This window comes from Nyctereutes procyonoides, unplaced genomic scaffold (assembly GCF_905146905.1).
Source record: "Nyctereutes procyonoides isolate TBG_1078 unplaced genomic scaffold, NYPRO_anot_genome, whole genome shotgun sequence".
NCBI lineage: Eukaryota > Metazoa > Chordata > Mammalia > Carnivora > Canidae > Nyctereutes > Nyctereutes procyonoides.
The window spans coordinates 48075180-48089643 of record NW_026575042.1 but is presented as its reverse complement, the minus strand read 5'-3'; positions in this window follow the sequence as shown (position 1 = coordinate 48089643).

Sequence of the window (14464 nt, the reverse complement as noted above, 5' to 3'; positions counted from 1 at the left end):
CATACTATATGAACTTTTAGGGTGGGTTATTTCACATTGCATAATTATTTTCAGATTCATCCCCATTGTTTGAGTATAAATAAGTCACTTTTTTTTTACTGAATAGTATTTCCTTGTGTGGATATTCTAAAATTTATTTATTCATTTACTGAATAGAATGGAAATTTAACTTGTTTTCAGATAAAGTCAGTATGAATATTCATGTACAAGTTTTTGAATAGACATATGTTTTCATTTATCTTGGATAAATACCTAGAGGTGAAATGGTTAGATCACATAATAGGCCTATATTAAAATTTTTAGTTTACTTTTAGAGTGCATTTTATCACTTTTAATGCTATTGAAAGTACTGTTTTACATTCCCATTAGCATTTTGAGGCAGCTCCAGTCCCTCTACTTCCTTGCCAACACTGTTATCATCAGCCTTTTTGAAATTGTCCCTTCTTTTTAAACATCTCTTTGATAAATAGTGATATCTTATAGTGGTTTTAATTTTCATTTTTTAAAGAAAAATGATGTTAACCCTATTTTCTTGTGTTTATTTACTACCCCTCATTTTTTTGGAAGTATATTTTCAAATTGGTTGCCTAAATTTTTATTGGCTTCTTTTTATTATTGGGTTTTGAGAGTTTATAATATATTCTGGATACAAGTCTTTTATTAAATATATGACTTGTAGATATCATCTTCTGATCTATACTTTATCCTTTCAGTGTCTCTCAAAGAGCAGAAGTTTTGATTTTGATGAGGTTCAGTTTATTAGTGTGCCAGTTACATGTTCTACTTCTGGTGTTGTATCTGGGAACTCTTTGCCTAGAACTCTTTACAAGTTCATAGAGATTATTTCACTGGGTTTTATGCTATAAATTCTGTAACTTTAGATTTTACATGTAAGACTATGATCAAATTTTCAGTTAAATTTTGTGCATGCTGCAAAGTTAACTTGGAGTTCTTTTTTTGGCATGTGGATATCCAGTTATTGCAGCACCATTTGCTGAAAGAATTTCTCCACTGAACTGTCTATCCAACTTGTCAAGTCAATATTTCATATGTATTCATATATGTTATATCCCATTGACCTATTTGTCTACCTTTTTTTCCTATTTGTCTACCTTGATGTCAATATTAGATTGTCTTAAATACTGTAGGTTCATAACAAGTCTTAAAATTAGTCCTCCAATTTTTATTTTCAAAGATGGTTTAGCTATTCTAGGCCCTTTGGATTTCCATAGGAATTTTTGAATTATTTTGACACTATTTACAACAATAAAAAAGCCTGCTGAGATTTCAGCTGATATTGCATTGGATCTATATATGATTTTGCAGAGAAATGACATTTAAAAATACGGAGTTTAATAACATGTGAATGCCGTATATCTCCCCATTTATGTAGGTCTTATATTTGTCTCAGCGTACACTTCCCATAGAGAACAACTGACTACTGGTCCAGTCTGAAGCACTTTTGAAAGACAGGCTTCTGCTTATACATCCTTTTTTAGTTCATTTTAACCCTTGGTAATCATCCCCATCCTATTCAACCTTCTTAATTTTGCTGTGTTAGTCTAATCAGACTTCCATAGAAGCTTACCCTCCATGACTAATCATTTCAAATAGGATTCTTTAGGTGTTTACCCACACTAGCATTCTCTTGTTATTTGTCATCTCATTGTAAAAAGTGTTTCTCTGAAGTTTTGTGGAGGGAACACTGAAAAGAATGGAAAAACACTCAAATTCATAGTGTTTATGTGTAAAAGCACTTTGGGGTGATGAATCATTCCTGGACCATAACCTCATACCTGGGGCTCTCTGGGCTTTGTCAATGATTCTGAAGGCCAAAGTTCTTCATAATTTAAAGCAAACAGGTTATTTATGAATGCTCTGGGCCCCTCCTTGGACTATAGTAAGCATGTGAGATTTCTAAGGCTACATTAATATTTAGCTGAATTTCTAACAGTCCTGTGAACCAGAAGCCAATCTGAGCCAATCTTCTGATTCAGTGAACCCCTTCTAGCCCCTCAGTTCACTATAGTAATTATGAAAACCAAAACTTAACAGACTCTGATCTACTTTTTCTGATCAATATGTAGGCTATCTGAGGCCATTTTATTCAGCAGAATTGTGCAAAAGAGTCTAGGAAAGTTGCCTCTTCTCACAGGGAATTCTAGCTATTTCTTATTTCAGGATTTCAGTTTTCCTTCCTTTTACACCCCAGCTGGCTCTTACTTTAAAACTTGGCCACTACTGCCCTGAAGCATAAGTTTAAAGCTGGAGCTATCCATTTCATTTTGTTTGTTCCTTAATATCTTTTGTTTAACATTCTTGTCCTTGATGTTTATCTTCTGGTTTAAAGCAAATACTGTGTACTTTTTGTATGCAGAATATCTTCATCATCACTACAAGCCATGTGGCTGAAAGATATTGGGAATCTACTTCCAAGTATAATTTTACTTTACTGAACAGAAAATTTGGAATTTTAAAAGAATATAGTCAGTTTTTGTATTGATCACTAATAGTCTTTCAGTACTTGCTATAGAGTGTGGCATTCAAGTTTTTCATATGGTTTGGCTCAAACAAAAACTTGGTTTCACTAAAAATGAGTCTACTCTTGCAGAACTTTTCGTGTTGATGGCCTCAGATGCTAGAATATTCTAGAAAATGTTATATGCTCATGAATCTTAATTAAGATAACATCAATTCACTTATATGGGTAATCTTTGAAGTTCAGATAATCAACTAACAAAATATTTTAACAAAATACTTTCATCTGTAACGTTTGGATGACAATCTTACAGAAGATCTTGATTTTGCTGATACTTTATGATTTTATGTTTGTATAAGTGGAGTCTTTCTATAATTGCTTCATCTAATAAAAAATTACAGCAAAAATAAGTCCCTATACCTCATATTTTACCGACAGTTTTCTGCAAAATGCAGTTCCTAATAACAGAAACATTCAGCACAGCAGAAAATAATCTTCTATAAATAACTTAGCCTTCATCCAAGTGGTCATTATAATTATCTTCAAATGAGAAGGAAAATCTAAGAGAGGTAAATTGATATTGGGGAGTTATTAGTACTTTTGTGTCTCATCTCTGTGTTCCATTTATTTATATGAAGAGGATAAAGGGTTTAAATAACTATTGTCATAAGGACATCTGAGTCCAATAAAAATTTTGCAAAGGGCTAGAATTTTTACAATGAGACAAAGATTACATTTTCATTATTAAAAACTTCAGTGAACAATGTCTTCTCTTCTATCATATCAATGTCATTTTGCAGCCTCAGACATCTGGAAAAACAACATCTGGGAATTAAATAATATGAAGAAAAATATCTCATTTTGTCATGGTGAGATCGATTAAAAGCCAAGAAAACCACAAAGACCCCCAAGATTATAGGCTTCATGGAAACAGGGATCTTTGTTTCACACACTGATGAACAGAAGCCCTCCAACAATGTCTGGCACATAATAGGTCCTCAGTATTCACCGAATGGATAAACCTGGTAGATAGTTCATGTTTTAATAAGAAAGTTATGAGTTCATTGCCCGTGAAGAACTGTGAAAGTTGAGCCTCTGAACACAATTAGATAATGGAAAAAGGAGAACTAATGAAAGAAGTAAAATGGAAAAGAAAAAGAGAGAAGATGAAATAGACATGTTGATAGAGAATGGAAAAAGCAATGATGTTAATTAAATGAAAATGTGTCAAGGGACATTATACCTCTGACATATCTCCCACAAGTGACTGAGGCACAGAAAGGAAGACTAGTTTGTACTGGGTCTAGAAGCTTCTGGTAAACTAAAGATCTAGTGGAGCCCAATATTTATTCAATACCTGAATGTACCTGTTTGGGTGGAGTTTAAGGAGTAGAAAAAGGAAGTTAGGAAGAAATACAGTTGTAAAGTAGTGATTCAAATAATATTGACCTCAATGGCATGAAGTAATTCAAGAGATTTGTCTTCAAAAAAGCACAAGCAACACACTTGATCATTCTGGGGACTGAGATCATCAGCCTTTTTGTACAGTTTCCTGCTAAGAATTAAAAAGTAGACCTATGTTTTGAACGCTGAGAAGCCTAACAGGCTTAGCACTCGATTCTAAGGGCAGAATTTTTCTATTAGATAAAGGCAGAAATTTAAGAAAGTTGTACCAACCTTCAAAGAGTAACAAAGAAGTAAACTTAACTGAAGAAAATGATGATAAATCTGAATAAAATGTATGCATTTCTTGGTGGACTTGGGACTTGGTGGACTAGGCATTCAACAAATATTTGTTATTGAAGGATTTAAGTTTTATAGTATCAAAATCCCTCAAGGTTATTGAAATTCTTGGGTATTTTTAAATATGTTAAGTAATTTTCTAATATATGCTTAATATTTTGACTTGTGTCATGAGAATATGAGTCCTATTAAAATCTTGCAAAGAATATTTGTTTGGTCTTAGCAAGCAATTAACCCATTTAGATTCAAACTGAATCTCGACCTGCCTTCTGTGGGCTGTGGTTCCAAAATCACTTTAGTTTTCAAAGTCTGCAGTGCTTCTGGGTTGGTTTCTCATGTGTATCACCCAGAAGCCAGTCTGGGTAATCTGGATAGTGGTTTGTACTGTAAATTAGTTCACTTCAAAGCATTTGCTATACTCATTATAGTCAATTCCGTATATATGCAGCTTAGCAGTGAGCTCAGCAATTCATATCAGATTTAAAGAATTCCTTTCCACAGCTCTCTCTTATCTGTGAATTCTCTCGTTGTCTCTGGATCCCAGAATCCCCTTTCTTTTTGATGCTGTAGTCTAGGAAGGGCTGTCATAACTCAACTAAAAATCAGAAAAGTAAAAATGGCCTTCATGAACTGTCATAGGCAGGACTGGATAGATAATGTGCAAGACACAGTGAAAAATGAAAATGTGGAGTCCCTTGTTTAAAAAAATAATCAGGATTTAAAGATAGTGACAGCAAAGCATTAAGCCAGGGGTGGGGCCCTTCTTAGCTTCATTGATGTGTAGCTTCATTGATGCACACCTGAAAATCAGAGTCTAGCTAGGAAAATGGCATAAAGCTGCATATCATCATGGAGGTTTAGACATTCAGTATAAACACTCATTGTTTTGTTTTTAAAGGTATATTTATTTATTTGAGAGACAAAGACAGAGACAGAATGACAGTACATGGGGAGGAGCGGAGGGAGAGGGAGAGAAGCAAACTCCACTAAGCATGGAGCCCGATGTAGGGCTTGATCTCACAACCCTGAGATCATGACCTGAGCTGAAATCAAGTCTGGGGTTTAACAAACTGGGCCACCCAGGTGCCCCCAACACTTTTGTTTAACAACAATATTCATGCACATCAGTAGCAGAAGGGAAACTTTCTTGTCTTACAATATGTATCCATGTTTTTATAAATAACATTATTTGTGGATTCCACCTTTAGTGAATATTCTGACTAAACTTTGTAACCACAAAATTAGTGTGCATGGATGGTGTTTTGCAGTCTTTGTCAATATGTGCTGAATGGCAAAAAACTTGAATGGCCCAATGCATGTGTTTGCAGCAGAGTTCAAAAGGCTACTCTCTAACTTATTTCAGTTCTCATCCCATAAACTTGTGCCCCTTTTGTAATCTATTTAGTGTTACTTTTTTGCCCTTTTTACCTTTTTGTTAGTAATTTCATTGTTTAAAATGGCCCTCAAGCATACTGAAATGCTGTCTACAGTTCCTAAGCACACAAAGACTGTAACATGCCTTACAGAGAAAATACGTATGTTATATAAGCTTTATTCAGACGTAAGTTAGAGTGCTGTGGTTGTGAGTTCAATGTTAATGAACAGATAATATATATTAAGGTGTCTTGAAACAAAAATATATATGAAATAAGGTTATGTTTTGATCAATTGTTTAAAAATATTGTGACTAGAGGGGAGCCTGGATAGCTCAGTGGTTGAGCATCTGGCTTTGGCTCAGGCCATGAACCCAGGGTCCTGGGATTGAGTCCCACGTCGGGCTCCCTGCATGGAGCCTGCTTCTCCCTCTGCCTCTGTCTCTGCCTCTCTCTGTGTGTCTCTCATGAATAAATAAATAAAATCTTTAAAAAAATATATATTGTGACTAGAGACTTTCAGGGACCTAACCCTGCATTTATTTCCCCTAAGAACAATGGTTAGTTATTTGGATGTTTGCAAAGACTGTATAAGTCATAACTAGAGTGAATAACAAAAATCAACTATACATGAATAATGTAGTTGTAGCATCTTAAAAAGTATGTGCATGTGGTAATAAAAACATTTCAGGAGGTCTTTTTTCCTATACCAGAAGGTAAAGAATTAACAGTACTCATCATTTATTCTCTGCCAGATAATTTATGTGCATTACATACCTTTACCTTATATTGCATTTATTATGTCATAAATCTTTATAAATTCAGCAACATATAAGAATTATGATTCACATTTTACAACTGAAGAAATGGAGCCATGATATCACTTGTTTAAGATCATGTGGCTAGTCACTACCAGGGCCAAGATTTAATTTTTGTCTCTATGAATCTTGTCTCTCTGATGTATGTAGGGCACATTGGCCATTCCACTCATTCTCTTACACATATCCTTGACATCCCCATAGATATAAAAACCAGGATAATTATCTATAGTAGGTTAATAGGAAAAAAATGGTAATAAACAAAGAATCAGCATGACCAGGACGACCAGACAATCCAAGCTAGGGACCTACCCCCATCCCATGTGGAAGGGAAGCTGTGAAGTCACATTTATGAGTGGTTGAAAATCACTTATACATTCAAGTGAGGCTTTCCTACCATGGGGTCTAAGTGGTTGGGAGGGGTATGGTAGGTCAGTAGTCATTTCTCAAGAAAGGCCTAAATTATGGCTTTAGGGAGCCCTGTCTGAACATGATGCTATCCAGTGACCAGAGGTTTGAAGATAGAGTTTCTCTTTGCATCCCACAATAAAGTACATGACAAAGGGGACCATAGCCCCCAGTTGAAATTTTGTTGGTATTTAGCACATATGGCAATCCAGAAATCCTAATAAAAATCTGGTCATAAAGTAAGGTTTTAGAGGGAGACAGATAGCTAGTGAATATATGCAACAGGCATTTACTTCACGTGCTCTGGAAGCCAAGCCATGTTCAGTACAAACCTACTGATCAGAATAAATACCCGCCCATACTCACAGGCTTGATCAGGAATTGTATCCAAAATGCACAGCAAGACTGAGCCTATGTGTTCAAAGTCTTTGAGACCCATAGATGGAAAGGGCATAAATGAAAATGGTGAAATACTGCTTAAATTGGATATGTATCAGCTCTGCCTCCCAAGCTAAAAAAAAATAGAATCATATGTTTGTTTTCACCACATCTGATAATCCTTGTTCTGTCTCTTAGCGAACATATTCTAAAAATCATTTGATCTTGTGCCAAACAAATTATAAAACTATGCTGAGCCCCCTTGAACCACAAACTATCCTGAAATTCAAGACCCTCATTTTATGAGGTAAGTTAAAAACAGCATTACTAATTATCCATATCAAGTAAATTGTTGAGAAAAAAACAAATCACATTGTGAATGACTGACCAAATAGCATATCTCATGCTAATTCTCTCCATTGTTTTACCATCCATGTGACTCATGTAACATTTATAAAGCAGACCTAGCTTTTTCTCAAAGTTTTGAAAAAATTAAAGAGTGCTTCATAAATGAAAAAAAAATGAAATCTAATGAAAAGAATCATTATTTTCTGCTCCACTGGGTGAAGAATGGAGCTGAGTAGATATGGTGTGCTGCTGCTGCTTTTCTCTATACTGAAGGTTGTTGGGGTCACGCTGGACCATATCCCATATTATAGACTTGCGTGCTGGTTCCTATGCATGATCAGTTTCCCATCACTGCAGAATGGCTTGTAACAGGGCATCGTTTCCCACGCAAAAGTAAAATTAATAGACCTGTGTTATTCTTTATTCGGGGGTGGAGGGTTAAAAACAAACACCAGAGAGAGATTACACTATGCAAATTCTCAGCTGCCAACACAGCACAGATGGGCTTAGGAACAGAGAATGATGCAGATCGGCAGGACCAGAGCAATCTGTGGGAAGTTTGGGCAGAAGATCTGATGCATGAGACAGTAAAGGACTATTGAATGCTCCATGATAGATGTGCTTGTTCCTTTGCCTGCGTGCCCTTGAATGAAGACATTTTGATCTCCAAGGCTAACCTGAAAAACATAATTTAATCTGGTTTTGAAAGAAGAGCCCTCCTATACAAACAGGGGCTCCCAGTTTTAAAACATTTCAGCTAAAATTATCAAAGGGCTTTCATTTTTCACTAAATTGTTTGTCCTATGTATTTGCCATTTCCATTAATGGAATATTTCATTCCTTTGAAGCGTAGGGGTCCGCTGGGTTAAGTCTATTGTTGCATATGGGAATACCACCTTTGAGAAAAGAGACACACACAAAAAAACCTGTTAACTGGTTTGGTTTTGGTTTTATCTTGCCCCACTTCTACATTTAATCCCCGAATTGCAGTTCACACTTTCTTCTTTCCATTTATTTATCTTCTTTCTGCTGCCTTTCACTCTTATTATTGCTCATTTTCCTGTGCTCAGTTGACTTTTCTTTGTGTCTTAGGTCTTTGCTTTTTTTGAGCTAAGGAAATCACTAACTAGCCTCTGCTTCTGTGAACCTGAATATACAGACTGACAACAGCCAGACCATCTATAAAAATAGAACTCTGACCTCTAGGTCTGCAGCCACAAGTCCAGGAAGCCAAACTACAATTCCTATAGCGTTTGACTACGAATGATCAGGACTTGATAAATAACTGACAGCCTCCATAATGTTTATCCCTGCTTCCAATTTAGGACCAACTGGAGAAAACCAAATATGTTCTCCTAATCAGCTTCACAGGGTGCCCTCCTTGTAGTTAGCTGGCCTCCGGCTATGCCAGCAGCCTCCAATCAGGGCATACCCAAAGCCTTCCCTTTTTCCCACTATAAAGCTTTCCTACTTCTCTCCCTGCCTCTGCGTCTCTGCCAAAATGCAAGTGAGAGTGGCCGACTCCTTGGAGTTGCAGGACTGAAGAAATAGGCTTTGCTTTTCTCATCTGGGTGGATTTATTTCTAGTTCTTTTATTCTGTGAACTCAACTACAGAATTTGATTTAATAAATACCATGGCACTGACTTTTCTGGATGCATCAGCTCTCCATCTCCTGCCTTCAATTTCCCCTGGACCCAGAAGCAAACTCTCCTTTAGGAAGCTTTAGAGAGGACCTTCCCATATATATACATACAGTTTTTATTTGACTGAAAGACGATGAAATATTATTTAAGTTGGAGGTACATCAATTGTGGCTCCCAAGTGAAAAAATAGAATCATAAATTGGTTTCTATAGTATCCTAGGACATCTAATAATCTTAGTTCTACATATTGATGAATATATCCTGGAAGGTCATTTGGACTTGTGCCAAATAGAAACTATAAAAATATAATGGTTTTTTTGTCTAAAACTACTGCGTAAGGCCTTGGAGTTTTCTAGTAGTTCAGTGCTTTCCATTCTATTCACGTTTTTGTTGAAATAAAATGTAAAAAATAAATAAATAAAAGAACCTTGTATATGCATATTAGGACTTCTAACAGGTAAGGGTTTCCATGGATACTTTTATGCAGCCAGAGAGTTTGTGTGTGGAGAAAGGCATTCATTTTGAGTTCTAAGAGAATCTGTTCTGATAAAGAACTCCTGCCAATCATTTCATATGTCTTGACTTTCTAAAAGAATAAAAATAATATATATCGTGTGGTATGTTGTAAGTTATAAGATAGTTTTATCTCAATAACCTTTTCAGTCATCTGGCCTGTTCTAGAATGTCTTGGAATTTTGTGGAAGCTTGAAAAATCTGTGAAGGTTTTGGAAGCAAATTTTAAATAGAGTATTGCTCTCTAGGCATGTATAAAGCCTTTTCCTCCTCCTCCTCCTCCTCCTCCTCCTCCTCCTCCTCCTCCTCCTCCTCCTCCTCCTCCTCCTCCTCCTCCTCCTCTCTTCTTCTTCTTCTTCTTCTTCTTCTTCTTCTTTTTTCATTTAAGCAGTTTATATTACCTAATTATCAATGCTAGAACAAAGGTTTCTCTTTCCCTTAAAATAGGTTTTGGAGCAGTTTATTTTCCTGAGTCTTTGACTGAATTTTTTTGAGAAACATGTCAAAAAAAGATGCAGGATTTCAGAACATGGGATTGCTAGTTTAAATTTTAAGTCATATAATTTTATGAGAAGCTTGATGAGGTTCTGTGACATTTTAATGAGTGAAGCTATTCTAAACAACAGGTTTTAAATATAGTGTCATATTACATGACGTGTGCCTAAGCAATGGTAAATTGTGGCCATGGCACCTACCATTGTTTTTAAATAATCTAAAAATAATTTGATTTTTTTCTGACTTAACAGGTGACTCTCAGGTATCTTTTTCACTAGTTAATGTGAGTGCTGGATTGCACCAAAGTATAAATCATGGCCATAATGGTAAAACAAAGAGGCAACCAAAATATCACTCAACCACCAAATTGACCAAATAATACATTTTTACAACAACATTTTCATGATTTATGTTTTGAAGTCCACAACTGAAGAGGCTTTTCCATTGAAATCAATATTGCCATGGCACATTACACTATTATAACTTGAGATAAATGTCAAAAAAATAGAAGTTAAATAATAATGAGAGGAAATAGAAGTGCAAACTACATTTAGCACTAACGTTGGGCTTGGCCTTGGCTTAATCAAGATGACAGCTTAATGATTACCAGGGATATTTTTTTTCGTAGATGATTCCTTAGAATATAATTCATCATACTGTTGTGTACTGTTAGAAAAGGACCACCCTTCAAAACCTATTTTAAATAATTGGTGTTTCATAATGTGTCCAGTATGTGATTAAGACTACACACAGATTATTGCAGTATTTATGTTGAACGTTGAATTATGTAAATTTCTGGCTTGAGGTATCATAAATTTGCTTTTTTGATCATTTTTATTAATAATACAGACTATCCTAGTTCTGCATCTTCTTTCTCTGTTGCATCATTAGAAATTGGCATTTTCTAAAGGTAATTATGATTTATCTTCTTGAATTTATGCTCTATCCTAAGAACTTATCCAGTCTAATAGCTTTAACTGCAATATGTTCATGTCAAAAATCTACAACCCCCCTCCCAAAAACCAGACTTCAAAATCACCACTTTCTACACAGGCTTTTTCCCTGAGTTTCTGATGAAAGAATTAAATGCTTACTTGAGAGTTCTGTCTGTATATGCATCTTGAGCCAAATAGGTTTCACATCGAATGCAGACACTTCCCTCAAAATCCATTTCTCCTCCCACAGATGGACCTGAGCACAAGGCTGGCTGATGGCTTCTGGTTCGTAGCTTACTTCTTATAGTGCTGAAGTCCTATGAGTTCTGTGGTCCAAGGTCCTCTCAAACCTGTCCTTTGCTTCCAGGCCTGTTATCACTGCTTTAATTCAAACACTCATTGTCTTTTTTCCTGAATTGTTTGGATAGCTCCTGATGGACTTCCTAGACTTCAGTCCTGCCTTCCAGAATTCATTCATGGCAGCCAAAATAATCCTTTGATAGCACAAGCCTAATCAAGCCGATTTCCCCCCACCCCTTAAAATTGTTAACCTTTGAGAAGGATCAAATTCCCTAAAATGTTATATGGAGTTTTCATTATGATCTGACTTTAGGGATACTATCCTTTGAGATTTAATCTCCAAAAAGTTCCTTCTGCATAAGAAATGCTCTCTGGCCTGTTATGCTCCATTATATTTTCTTCTTTCAAGCTTCAAAACCTTAGCTCTTTCTATTCCTTTTGCCTAGAATATCCTTTCAACCTATCTTACCCTCACTGCCAATATTCATCCATCAAACTCCTCCTAATCATTAAGAGGCAATGTTAGCAACACCTCTTCTGTGAAGAACACAGAATCTACTGCCTTAAAGCCCAACAGAGACCCCATACTCTGCATTCCTCCAGTACAGCCGGTGTTCTCTTGGGTTATAGGCATTTGGGGTTATGTCTGTCTCTCCACACCAAACTCAGATAATTTTAATGAGATAACACTGGAGTCAAGGTCATGGGGCTTGAGCACAAGGACACATTTTGTCAGTCCTTTGGTGTATAAATTATAAGCTGCCAGTTTTAAGCTATCAAATGAGAGACTGGATCAGATGACACCTAAATCCCTCCATACCTTAATAGTCTACAATTCTGGGGTTTCCAAGAGCATCCAGGAAATGTATACATAATAGCATATTTTTAACAGATATTTATACAACCCCAACTATATACCTGTAACTGTGCCAGACTTTAGAAGAAAATCTACATTTGCCTTTATGGATTATAAGAAACAGGCCTATTTAGAGATAACTTCTTAGATTTAAATTACAGAACAGTGAAATGCAGGAGAAAAATAATAAACTATAAGAAATACATGTTTTAATAACTGAAAATATAACAAGCTGTTTCATATGCTGTAAGTCAAAAAGCAAGATATTTGCTCAGATGCTTTCATCAACTAGGAAAATGTTTGCAGAAATCCAAGAGTTTTAATAAAGCAGGTTTGTTATTTATTTGTCATGACAAAATGCCTAAAGAAATCTAAATAACTTAAGCACTATGGCAAACCTGTCTTTTTAGATTTTTGTGAAGGTGTGTGTGGTATAGTTAAGTCTAGCATTTCAATTGTATGTAATTCACTCATTTGATTTGTTTTGGTCAATAATACATTTCTTTAACAAGCACATTTTACCTCTACTTTTTGCACAGTATTATGTTGGCTAGATAGGGTCACATGAGGCTCTCAAATCCAAACGTAGCAAAAAAAGCAAGTCCAGGTCCATAAAGGATCTCTCCCATGTTTTTCTAAGAACCTGTTCCTAGTTTTTCAAAGAAAGAGGGAAACACCAACAGCAATAATATTTAACACATTGCATTTGCAATGTGCCAAGTACTTTAATCTAATGTCAACTCAATAATCAACTGAGGATCAATTTTATCACAGTGACTTCTTTAGGACTTCTTAGCTCCAATAGAGTTAGTGATCTTTCATCTTGCACATCCGTAGTTTGTTGAGCATATCTCTAGTAGAACACCTGTCCAATGGGTAGGTACCATTATTTTCCTTGTTTTATAGAAGAGAAAACCAGTGAGAGAAATAGTAAATAAGTTGAATAAGCTAACACAGCTGGGTGGTATCACCGGAATTTAGGCCCAGGGAATTGAACTCCGAAGTCAGTGCTTCTAAATACCATATTGTAGTTTTATCCTGGGGGAATTAGGCCAAAGAAATATAAAAGGACACATTCAGCTTTGAGAGTTAGAATCTATAAAGAGATGAAAGCTTTGTCTTGAGGATGTTGATTTATGGGCCAATAAGATGCATGCAAATGAGCTTCACATATTTTCCCTACCAACCCATGAAACTGTTACTCTTTTCTGAGCTGATGTGCCTGGTATCCAGAGTTCCAGGCATCTGAGGTCCTGAAAATGGATCAAGTCCCTCTGCTGGGATTCATTTCAGCACAGGAATAGACCCTCTTCTTAAGGTGAACGTGAAGAACTCTTAAACACGTCAATTGCCCTGAGGTGGACACTGTCTAGTAGAGAAAACCAAGAGAACATGAATGAAAGTTGAACCATAATGTAGATTTAATACTAATGCAGTTAAGGACCAGTGAGTGCCACTGTAGACAATAGGCAATCATTGTCTGCCATTTAGAGAGCGAGAAATCTCTTTGTAGTTTTGCAGTCTTAAAGGAAGAAGAGCCATGTGCTGAGACCTGAAAGTTTGTTAAATTTCACTAATTTCAGAGTAGACAGGGAACATTTTTAGTGAGAGTAACAATGAGAGTAGGGGTATGTTCATTCTCACAGGAGGCCCTGAAATACCACTTTTGGAAAAGCAGGTTGGACTACAGTGGTGACAGTACAGTTGGGAAAGGTTTGAGGCTAGGTACAAGTTTTGAAATGAAAAGATAGAGCTCTCAGTGATTTCTAGCTCATGGAGCTAATTAAAACAAGTCCTCAATTTCCAGGCTTTCAAAGAGAAACCTATTATGGATGCAGCGTTCAACCGGGGACACATGGTGGCCAAATCCTCCTCCTACCATGGATCTCAGAATTAAGAGATTCCTGCTTATTTGTCCTCCTGGTGTCCAAACTATTGGATGGTGATAACTGAGTCACTTTTAGAAAGATTTCAGCCACTAGAGCTGAAATTTCAGCTACCTAGAGATTAATTTAGGCTTCCATATTCTGGAGAGGGCATGGTAATGAGGTGACAAAATTTTTATATGCTTTAATTGAAAAAGAAAAGAAAATCTAACATCTTTAAATATTTACTTCCATTTAAGAACCGCTATGCATTTTTATTTTTTCAATTTTTAAAATATGTTTATTTC